The sequence below is a fragment of the Herpailurus yagouaroundi genome, unplaced genomic scaffold (assembly GCF_014898765.1).
Source record: "Herpailurus yagouaroundi ecotype Mexico unplaced genomic scaffold, PumYag 142, whole genome shotgun sequence".
NCBI classification, from domain to species: Eukaryota; Metazoa; Chordata; class Mammalia; order Carnivora; family Felidae; genus Herpailurus; species Herpailurus yagouaroundi.
Window position 1 is genome coordinate 53,976,111 of NW_024412397.1, and position 10,567 is coordinate 53,986,677.

At 39.4% G+C, this 10,567-nt stretch overlaps 1 long non-coding RNA gene across 1 annotated transcript in view; it reads left to right on the forward strand.

The window, feature by feature from the left end:
- LOC121033139 (uncharacterized) overlaps positions 1–840 on the forward strand; it is a 1,436-nt gene extending 596 nt beyond the window's left edge. Inside the window, exons 2-3 of the long non-coding RNA XR_005791717.1 lie at positions 153–232; positions 579–840. This is a non-coding gene — a long non-coding RNA (uncharacterized LOC121033139). The remainder of the gene's footprint in view (positions 1–152; positions 233–578) is intronic.
- Positions 841–10,567: the final 9,727 nt, after the last annotated feature.

Consider the following 10,567-nt stretch of genomic DNA (forward strand, 5'->3'; position numbering starts at 1 on the left):
CGCGCGACACCCTAGCGGCCTCCCTCCCTGGCCAGCGCCGCCGAATGCGCCGTGGCGGCTGCCTGTCTCCTGCGCTGCCCGGCCAGGGGCACTGGCCTCTTTCTTGCGTAGGGCAACGCTAGGGATACTTTTCTAAAAAAAGTTTCTGCTAGTCTCCATGGCAACCGTGTGGCGCGTCACGTGGAACTTAGAGCCCAACTGCCAAAAAAGATGTATTAAAGTGCAAAGAAAGGTGTACAGTTGAATGTTTTTTAATCCACTTTTGATCAACAGTAGCCACTTCGCCTGTTTGGTTATTCTCCCCACCCTTCTCTTCCCCAATCCCATTACATATTTTAAAATACACTTTTAAGAAAGGGATTGCCGAAACCATATTACCGCACACGGTTTTTATCTTTTTGCAGCCTATTATTGAAAGTTATGAATGAAGTATATGTGTTACTTACAAACGTCAGTTAGTTTCTCAGTACGCATTCTGATAATGATAATTTATATAACTTTGAGGATCTTGGAAAATAGGCACTAATGTAAAGCTCCTGCGTGGTGAGCCCAGCGGCTGCACAGTTTTTTTCCCACAGATGGAGTGTGGCTGGGTTGGGCTGGGACCCAGGAAACCGGCTTCCAGTCTCAGGAACCCCCTGTGGTTCTGCAGCAGGAACAAGGGCAACCACTTCCTCATCTAAGTTCCTTCGGCCTCTTTCTCATCAGCCAAGCTTTGCCCCATCCTTAACGAAGGCCCTACGAAGACTAGATAGTTTCACTGGCCTAAGCACACTAGGAATTTTCCTCTTTTCTGTGCCTTTCACCTGGCTTCCAAGTGAATAAAAATTTAGAAAGACAGGAACTGGAATTTCTGCTCCATTATTTCAAAGCATTTTACTCCACTATGAAAAAGTGGAATTGAAGAGAGGAAAAGAGCTGGATCCTCACTTTGTACATCAGTAAGGTGGAAATATTAATGCCTTTCTCACAGGATTGGTTTGCCTACAGAGTGCCTAATTTAGCTTAATGTCTGGAACCTGGAACATGCGGTTACTGTTTGCTCTCTTTCCTTTCTTCCATTTTTCCTGCTTTAGACTTTTCCTGTTTCTCTCAGGCTATTTTCACTACCTCCTGCCTAGGAAGGGAAATATTCTACCAAGCTTCCTTCCTTTCATAATTCAGGAAGACCTAGATATCTCCTCCCTTCCTCCAAACAACCTTAGGTTTGATACCTCACTCTGAATGACTCGCATTTCTAATATTTCCTCATTCTCTGGTGCCTACCTAATTTACAACACCAGTTAAGCAAAGTAGGGACTCACTAAATATTCGTTGCATGATATCCCTTCATTTCCTTCCCCTGATGCCTAAGAAGTCTGTTGGGAACCACCAAATCCCACCTACTCCACTGGAATGTCAGAGGAAGGAATATCTTCCTTCACCTGTCCTCTGACCCCACCACCTTCCAGCTCCATGGGGGATCCTCATTCTGCTAGTTGTCCCCCCTTGCTCAACTCTGGATTCATCCCTTAGCTTCAGAAGACTCAGGCTTCTCGCACCACTTAAGATAAAGGAAGAGGTGGGGGGAAGAGGAGGCGAGGGAAGGAGGAAAAGAAGCAGGAGAAGACTCTCTTGTTCCTTTGTTCCTTCTTAGGCAATCAATTTATATCACAGCTTCACTCCCCAGCCAAGCTACCTGGAAAGAGGAGTCTCTGCTTTTTCACTTCTTCAGTCTTCCTTCTGCTTTGGTCCTCTTCCTCCCCTGAAACTAAAGTCAGCAATGACCTTCTGGTTGCCAAATACAGTAGATCTCTTTCAGTCTTCTCTCTCACAATCCATAGGGTAAGACACAGTTGACCACGATTTCCTTCTTGAAACTCCCTCCTCCTCCAATCAGCCAGAAACTCCTCTGAGAGCCTCAGGCCTGTGCTTGGTGACTTTAGACATCTCTTCCACCAGCGTGGCCCACAGTGATATCCAATTCATGCCCATCGTGTTTGCTTCTTTAAACCTGCTCCTCCTGAATCTCCTATCTTGGCTAATACGCCATCACTCATCTAGTCGTCCTGGCCAGAAAAAAGCTAGGAGGGAGTCTCATTTCCCTCTACCTCATTCCATGTACATCAAGTCTGTTCATTTCTACTCTAAGGCAACTGCCATGTTGGCCACTTGCAAGGTCTTCTGCAGTTGCACAGCCATGTGTTCTCACCCCTCTAGCAATCAGGCCCTTGCCACGTCTCTTATCCATCATAGACATATTTGAGCTGGCCTTCTGCCCTCCAGTAGCCTCCACTCTGAATTGCAGATCTGACTGTAGCACAAGCTATTTGCCATCCGTGCCTAGAGGAAAAAGTCCAAGTTCCCTAGCATGGTATCCAGGGGGTTCTTTTTCTCTCCAATTTTCTCTCCTGGACCTCCCATCTCATATGCTTTTGCCATTCCTTTTGAAACAGGATAATTTTTGAAATATTAACTTCTATTTTTCTCCGTGCATTTTCTTCTTTGTCCTTCCCACCCCTCCCACCCCATTTTAACAATATAGCCAGGCATTGTGCTTGTCTCAATGAACTTCTGGAAAGCAGAAGTGGCCTGCAAGACGTTTCCTTTATGTCTCTAATTCCCAACACTCTAAACTCGCTGAGGGACTGATCTAAGTCAGGAGGGACAGGGCCAGTGAAAAGGGTTCTCTTTAAGGCAACTCAGAAGTGGAGAGGATTTTCCCTAGAATAAAAATCAAGTCTTCCCAGCTTGGAGTGGGAAGAGAGGTAGTTTTTATGCCCTCCCCTTGGCAGCTCCCATGGAAGGTGATTAAACCTTAGAAAAATAACTTTGTTATTCCCAGTTTATGCATCTCTTCTGTGAGGACTGTCAATCTCAATAAAGTGAAGTGAGTCAATCTCGAATAACCAGAACTTGAGGTTATCTAGGAATAGCAGAAGAATTACAATTTGGGAAACTTGTGCTACAGCTACAAGCAAGTCCATTGAGGAGTGAGTCCATTTTATGGGCAAGGAGTGCAAAGAAGAGGAAGTCCAGCCAGGGTCCAAGCAGTAAGTTCATTGGCTTGAGGATGGAGAAGGACTCTTGGCAGATGTTCACTGGTCAGAAAATAAGTCTCAGTCTTCTGTAAACCAGGCATTTATAGGAAATCAGCCTCTGAGTTCTTAAGTTCTGTTCTGAGGGTGCATGAGTGAGATTCTCCATTTCATATCCTCCAGTTCCATTTTAGGTTGAAATCCTTTCACAGGACAAAGACTACGTAGCATTTTCCGGGCCATCACTGTATGCTCAGTTCTTTTAAAAATTCTAACTACAAGCCTATGAGTTATCTCTATCATTAACACCAATTTATTGATGCAAAAGAACTGAGGCACTGAGACTTTGAGTGACTTGCCTCAAGTCTCACAGAGAGTAAGCAGTGACCGTTGGTTTCATCCACAGGCATGCTTTCTCCCAAACCTGTATTTTTAACCACCCATTTTCACCACCGATTGGTTGCCCCCACTATCCTACCCCAATGTCTCTTTTTCTCATGTTACTAGTTCACCTTGGATACAGATCACAATTATAGATCTTATTCCTCACATAGTAGGTGCCCAATAAATCTTTGATGAAAAATAAAACTAAGCATTTCCATTTTTAGTAATATGGTCAGCTAAATGTCTGGACTTTTTCAATTAAAATAACAGCAACAAAAATAGTGGGTAAAATATTTTAAAATATATTCTTGAAGGCATCTATAAACTGGCAAGAAGTTAAAAACTAGCACTAGGACAGAGTAAAGGCCAGAAACCAGTGGGGTAAGCAGAGTTCAAAGTCAACTTTTGCTTGGAAGGTATTTGCTGAAGCTAGTGAATTTGACTATTGGTGTTTGCAGCCTTGGGGGCCTCAGGGGCAGAAGTGAAAGACCGAGTGTCTGCTTTGAACATGCAGTTTAAGTGAAGGTCCCAGTAAAGGTGGGATCTCAAATGCAAAATCATAGAATTAGAAAAAAAAAAATCAATTAATTTTGAGCCCACCCAAAAACCTCACTAAAGTTGATCATTGATTGAGCCATAAGGCAAGTTTCAACATATTTTGAAATTTTTATATCACAAAAACCATATGTTCTTACTGCAATGCAATTAAATCAAGAATCAATTTTTTGTGGGAGCGCCTGGGTGGCTCAGTCTGTTAAGCATCCGACTCTTGATTTTGGGTCAGGTCATGATCTCAGGGTCATGAGATCAAGTCCCACATGGGGCTCCATGCTCATCATGGAGACTGCTTGAGTTCTCTCTTTCCCTCTCCCTTTGCCCCTCCCCCCACTCCACGCACATGCATTCTCTCTCTCTCAAAAAAAAAAAAAAGATTAAAAAAAAGCATCTATTTTTTTTAACGATAACTAGAAATACCCATTTATTTGGAAACTCATGGATCAAAAAGCAAATCATTATGGAAATCTGACAATAAATAAATGCTATGTATTAAATATTTGATACTATATGTAAAAAGTTGGGAGATAAAACTAAAGAAGTAGTTAAATTTATAGACCTAAAAGCTTATGTTAGAAGAGAAAATAGTTGGAAATATGAAGAGTAAAAGAGTTAGAAAAACAATAGTAAAATAAAGTGAAATAGAAGAAAGAAAATGATGAAAAATAAGAATATAATAAAATTAAACACAAACATACAATGGAAAGGACTAACTAAGCTAAAAACTGGATTTGTGAAAGACTAATACATTTTACAAACCTCTAGTAAAAATGATCAAGGAAAAAAGAGAAGGCACAACAATGTGAGAAATAAAGAAAAAGTTATAATCACACATGATACAGAAATTAAAGATTTAAAAAACCCTGTGAATCCTTTTAGGTGAATTAAATATGAAAATTTAGGTGAAGTGGAAAATTCCAAGAAATATAAGTTAATAAAACTGAAAGAGAAAACAAGATTAGACTCATAACCACTTAGGAACTTGAATCTCCTGTTAAATATTTTCTGCAGAGAAAAATCTAGGCTGAAACAATTTTACCTGTGACTTCTACCAAACATTCCAGGAATAAATAATCCTAATATCACACAATCTATTCTAGGATGTAGAAAAAGAGAGATTAGGGACACCTGGCTGGTTCAGTCAGTAGAGCATGCAACTCTTGATCTCGGGGTTGTGAGTTCAAGCCCCATGTTGGGTGTAGAGATTACTTAAACATGAAATATTAAAAAAAAAAAAAAAAGAAAAAAGAAAAAGAAAGATTATTCCTTAACTCATTTTATGAGGCTAGCATAACCTTATGCCAAAATCTGACTTGGAGAATGTGAGAAACAGATATTTCAGGCCAATCTCACTCATAAATACAGACATAAAACTCCTAAACAAAATTTCAGCAATTTATGGTCAGCAATATAATACATTATAACCAGATTGAATCACCCAGGAATTTAAGGTTAGTTTCAGATGAGAAAATCAATTAATGTAATTCACCATATTAAAGGTTAAAGGAGAAAAATCATACGATGATCTCAGTAAATGCAGGAAAAGCCTTCAATAAAATTCAATATCCACCCAGAAGAATTTCATAATAAACTAGGAATATTTTCTTTGATAAAAGGTATTTATACAATTTACAGTAAATATCATAAATAATGATTCCTTTTTAAATTGGGGAACAAGAAAATAAAATGGGGAACAAGAAAAGTATGCTGGCACTTCCACTTCTACTCAATATTATACTAGGAGAACTAAAGAAAGGAGTAAGGCAAGAAAAAGAAATAAAATATATATAGACTGGAAAGGAAGAAATCACAATGACATGACAGTGTGTGTAAGGAATTCAAAAAAATATGTACATAGTCTATTGAGATGAACATGAGAGTTGAGAAATATTGTGGGTACAAAAGCCAATATACAAAAGTCATTTAGCATCTATATATTCCAGCAATACACAGAAATGATTTTTTAAGAAGATGACAATGTTTAATTACTGCATACTCCTTAACCTGCTATATTTCTATGTGACTGCCCACTCTTTATCAAACCTAGCACAAAAATACTAGTTTCCTAGGATTCTAACAAGTTCTAACTTGTTTCTTCAGGTCTTCATTTCCTTATGAACACTCCCACATCATGTAAAACTGAAATAAATGTGTATGCTTTTCTCCTGTTAATCTGTCTTTGTCAGGTTAATTTTCCCACCCAGCCTGGGACCCTAAGAGGGTCAAGGAAAACTTTTTCTTCCTGTACAGTATCAAAAACCGAAGTACTTAAGAATAACTCTAGGGGTGCCTGGGTGGCTCAGTTGGTTAAGCACCCGACTTCAGCTCAGGTCACGATCTCACGGTTTGTCAGTTCGAGCCCCGTGTCAGGCTCTGTGCTGACCCTGGAGCCTGCTTCGGATTCTGTGTCTCCCTCTCTCTCTGCTCCTCCCCTGCTAACGCTCTGTCTCTCTCTCTCTCTCTCAAAAATAAATAAACACTAAAAAAATTTTTTTTAATGAAATGTTTCCAGTGAAATATGTGCAAGATTTTTATAAAAACAATTCTAAAACTTCACTGAAAAGCTATGAAGAATACCTAATTAAAGAAATATGATATTTACGGATAGAAAGACCCAATCTCATAAAAATGCTAATTTTCCACAAATTGACCTAGAGATTCAATGCATTTCCATTCAAAACCCCAAAAGAGATCTCTTCTTCTTTTTTTTTAAAAAGAAATTTGTTTAATGTTTATTTATTTTTGAAAGAGAGAGAAACAGAGTGTGAGCAGGGGAGGGGCAGAGAGAGAGGGAGACACAGAATCAGAAGCAGGTTCCAGGCTCTGAGCTGTCAGCACACAGCCCAACGCAGGGCTCGAACTCACGAGTTGTGAGATCATGACCTGAGCTGAAGTGAGACGCTTACCCGACTGAGCACCCAGGTGCCCCCAGAGGTCTCTTCTTTAAGAAACTCTTGAAGAACACAGAGGAAGGAATTACACTGTTATATAGGAAACCTATAGTAATCAGTAAAGGTGGTATTGGGACAGGGATAGACAAATAGACCAAACAAAATAGCCCAGAAAGAGACCCAGGATATATAGTCACTTGATACATGGTAGAGGTAGCAAGTCAGATCACTGGGGGAAAGGTGGACTTTGTGATAAATGGTGACGAGGCAGCTGATTATCCACATGGAAAAGAATTTGGACTCTATTCTATGGCATTTCCCCAAATTAGCCTTAGTTGGATTAAGTTTTCCATAAAAGAAAAACAAATTTGCTTTGCTGTCATCCTTTCAAGGATATACTTTCTTGTTCTTTTTGTCATTTCTGAAATTGTGATTTTTTTTCTTTTTAAAAGCTGTTTCTAACATTTATTTATTTTTGAGAGAGAGAGACAGACAGAGCACAAGCAGGGAAGAGGCAGAGAGAGAGGGAGACACAGAATCTGAAGCTGAGCTGTCAGCACAGGGTCTGACACTAGGCTCGAACCCATGAACTGCGAGATCATGACCTGAGCCGAAGTCGGATGCAAAACTGACTGAGCCACCCGGGCATCCCCGAAATTGTGATGTTTCTTATAATCAAAGGCAACTAATATTTAATGTGATATGTGATATATAACTTTTAGGAGGCAATAGAGGAGATTATGTTAACAAATTCTGGGTAGGAAAGTATTAAGGCACAAAAAGCACTAACGATAAAGAAAAAGATTTGACTACTTTTAAGTTAGCACTTTTTAAAAAAAGTTTACTTATTTATTTTGAGGGGGGAGGGACAGAAAGAAGGAGAGAGAGAATCCCAAGCAGGCTCCATGCTGTCAGTGCAGAGCCCAACATGGGGCTCAATCTCATGAACCATGAGATCATGACCTGAGCTGAAATCAAGAGTCAGATGCTTAACTGACTGAGCCACCCAGGTGCTCCTAAAACTTCTTTAAAAGAGAAAAACTTTCTTTAAAAGAGAAAATAGAGTAAAACAAAATGAAACAAAACTAAGCATCCATTCTAGAATATATTCACTACATATATAATCCACTGAATAGTAGAATCTAGAGTATATAAAGAACTCATATGAATCAACATATAAGTCTAGCAATTGGTAGGAAAATGAGCCAAAGAAACAATGAGGAATTTCACACAAGGAAACCCATGCACAAATTGTCCATAAACATATGAAAAGGTGTTTAGTTCCATTAGTAATCAGGAAAATGCAAATTAAGTCTGAAGTGAGATACCACCACACACTCATCAGAATGGCAAAAATTGTTAAAGTTGTTCAATGCTGTGTCAACAAGGATATGGAGTGACCAAAAAGAGTTCAGACAGACTGCTGGTTGGAATTCAAATGCATAACACCTTTAGATAAAGGTTGGTATTACCTAGACAGTTGAAACATACATACACAAATATCCAGGAATTCCAATGTTACATATATATACTCTCTAAAAGTCCTTGCAAAATGTATTCAAAGATACATACAGGGATCTTTATGGCAGCATTGCTCTAATTGCAAAAAGCAAGAATCCAGGGTTTGCCAAAGGTGGAATAGATAATTGGGGTACAATGAGACAAGGAAATACTACTATACAATTACATCGGCATGGATGAATCTAAAAAGTAAAATGTTAAGCAAAGAAGCAACAAAATGAAAGTATTATTCTACTTGCTCTGTTCCATAAATGGACAACTCTAAACAATATATCATTTAAGAATAAAAGCATGGGCAATAAAAACTATAAAGAAAAACAAGGAAGCGAGTAACAGAAATTTCAGGGTAGGATCAGCTTTGATAGAAAGGGAAACCTACGCAGTCTGAGAGCAGCATGCAGAGTGTCATGGGTAGGGTGTCTCATGTGATGAGCATATATGTGCTTTTGTGTATCTTTATTTTACAATGAAAATTAAAATAAATGAAGGACAAACAAAAATGAATCAATAAATGGCTACCTGTCTGTATTTTTAGAAAATGTTATTGTGCGCCTACAAGTTTTGCAAGTTTACCTTTGTGGCTTGGGAGACAAACTTGTATGCCTTGCAACTTCCCTAACAAGCTGCAAGGAATGGGTTCTTTCCAACAGTGTGGTGCACAGCTTGTTTTGTAATAAATCCTTCTAAGTGATGAGCAAGAAAAGACGGACCAGAAGTGCAAACGGAAACAGTAGAAGCACAAAAGTTCTTCTAAGAAGTCGTTCACAACACATCCATCTCCAAATCATTCCAGTTAGGTTTGCATTCTTTTAAATAGCGGTTATAATTCTTAATCCTGAGAACAAAGTCACCGAAAGATGGAATTTCTGATTTTCATTGGTTATGTGCTGCCAAGGTCAAAAAACCAGGGACCCAGGAGACCAATGTATCTGATCTACCGCCGGAGCAGAAAACCTCTTAGGGATGTTATTGTCTTGTCTCTGCTTGAGTCCTTCCAGTGGTGGGCAGTTCATCATGTTGGGGGCAATTCATTCCATGATCAGGCGATTAGGACTGTTGCCTTACTCAGTAGGCGGAGCTATGTATGGGAGGCCTTCTTGGGATCACTCAGCGTCACCTAGGAGACAGACTTTGTCCAAAAATCATTGTCTTGTTGGAGTACCCACCACCTTCCCTAGTTGGGCAGTGCAGAGAAAACATTAAGAAGGATTTGATTATCAGCGCCTTGAGACTTTTCTTCTCCTTTGTAGTGCTAAGTTTCATCGGTATGTATTATACATTATAACCAAACAAATAATGTTAACAATAATAATAATTTTAGAAGCTATGGAGGGAAGGAAGATTTTAACTGGCTTGAGAAGCCCCCCAAGCGTACTGGAAAGCCCTCAGCAATTCACTGTTACACTTTACAGCAACAATTTTGAGACCAGCCTCGACAACTTTCCCTTTGTGAATATTAACTTTCTTATGCTTCCAGATTGCTTGTTTCAGCAGCTACTGTCTTTCTTTCTTTCCAGAATAGCCACTAAGTTGAATGGAATGTCTGGACAACCACATACTCTTCTTAAAGAATGTGTTTGCAGAGTACGTCTGGACTCCTTATCCTCTTCCAAAAGACTTCAAAAACTATCCTTTGTTCCTCCTTGGCTTGGAGGTGTTAGTCCTACATAATGATCCTGACCATGCGTGTACTCTTTCCCTTCTTTCACTCCTCCCCATTTTCTCCCTTAGGAAAGTTTTTCACTAAATTGATTTTCTTGGCAACACAAAAAGGTTTTCCCTTTCCCCCTCACTCCTTCATATTTCTCTAAATGGCTTACTAATATTAGATTTCTTCCAGTGTCAGGGGGGAAAGGGTTTGGTTTTGCAGATTCTTTCCATGTTAGAACTCGAGTTTCAGTGTTTCTACTAAGGGAGTCTTTTGTTATTAAATAATAATCTCTGGAATTTGTGCAATGAATGATCAGCAACTTTAGAGTACTATGTAGTTATTAATTAATTAGCTGATCTATGGAGCATCCCGTGAGTGGGTTAGTTGTGATGTACCTTCCACACAGTTATATGAGGAAGCAGACTACTTCAGAAGTCAGGGATGGGCCCAGTTTGTAAGTATTAACTTCGGGGTGCAGAAAAATATAGCACTTGTCTCAAAGGATACAGAAAGAAAGAAAAGGTACAGTTGGAATGGGGATTCTTAAA